The sequence below is a fragment of the Myiozetetes cayanensis genome, unplaced genomic scaffold, assembly GCF_022539395.1.
Source record: "Myiozetetes cayanensis isolate MyiCay16 unplaced genomic scaffold, myiCay2020 scf237, whole genome shotgun sequence".
Lineage (NCBI taxonomy): Eukaryota > Metazoa > Chordata > Aves > Passeriformes > Tyrannidae > Myiozetetes > Myiozetetes cayanensis.
The window spans coordinates 23463-24557 of record NW_026087453.1 but is presented as its reverse complement, the minus strand read 5'-3'; positions in this window follow the sequence as shown (position 1 = coordinate 24557).

Genomic DNA, 1095 nt, shown 5'->3' with positions numbered 1-1095 from the left:
TTCCCGATTCTTCCCAAATTTCCCGATTTTTTCCCCAAATTTCCTCAATTTCCCCTCTACCTCTCCACTCCCCCTCCTCCCCCACCCCAAATCCCCCCAAATTCCCCATTTTTGCCCAAATTTTGCCCAAATTTTGCCCAATTTCGCCTGATTTTCACCCAATTCCGCCCCACCCCCTTCCCCCCCTCCCCCCATTCCCCGCTACTCCCGGCCTCTCCCCCCCTCTCCCCACCCCTTTTTCCCTTTTTCCCCTTTTTGCCCTTTTTGCCCTTTTTGCTCCCATTTTTTCACCCCTGACCTTCCTGGGCCGCCCCATCTCGGCCACGTGGGCGCTGTCACTTCGGGTTGGAGGTCACTTCTGGCCGCTCTGGGCTCCGCCCTCCCGGCCCGGAAAGTTCCGCCTCGCTTTTGGTTCCGACTCCCCCAAAAAAAAACAACCCCAAAAGACCCCCTGAGACCCCCCAAAATACTCCCCAAACCCCCAAAAACCCCTTTGGGACCCCCAAAAAGACCCCTGGACCCCCTAAAATACCCCAAAAAGACCCCCAAAAGAACCTCCTGAGACCCCAAAATACCCCCAAACACCCCCCAAAAGACCCTCTGAGACCCTGAAAAGACCCCCTGAGACCCCAAAAAGACCCCAAAAAGACCCCCAAAAGATCCTCCCAAGACCCCCAAAAGACCCCCTGAGACCCCAAAAATACCCCCAAACCCCCAAAACCCTTCTGGGACCCCCAAAAGACCCTTCTGGGACCCCCAAAAGACCCCAAAAACCCCTTTTGGACCTCCCAAAACCTTTTGGGACCCCCAAAAGATCCTCCTGAGACCCCCAAAATACCCCAAAAAGACCCCAAAAATACTCCCAAAACCCTAAAACCTTTTGGGACCCCCAAAAGACCCTTCTGGAACCCCCAAAAGACCCCCTGAGACCCCAAAAAGATCCTCCCAAGACCCCCAAAAGACTCCCGAGAACCCCCAAAAGACCCCAAAAGACCCCCAAAAGACTCCCCGAGATCGTTCTTGGGACCCCCTAAAAACTCACCTGAGACCCCCAAAAGACCCCCAAAACCCCTTTGGGACCCCCCAAAGACCCCC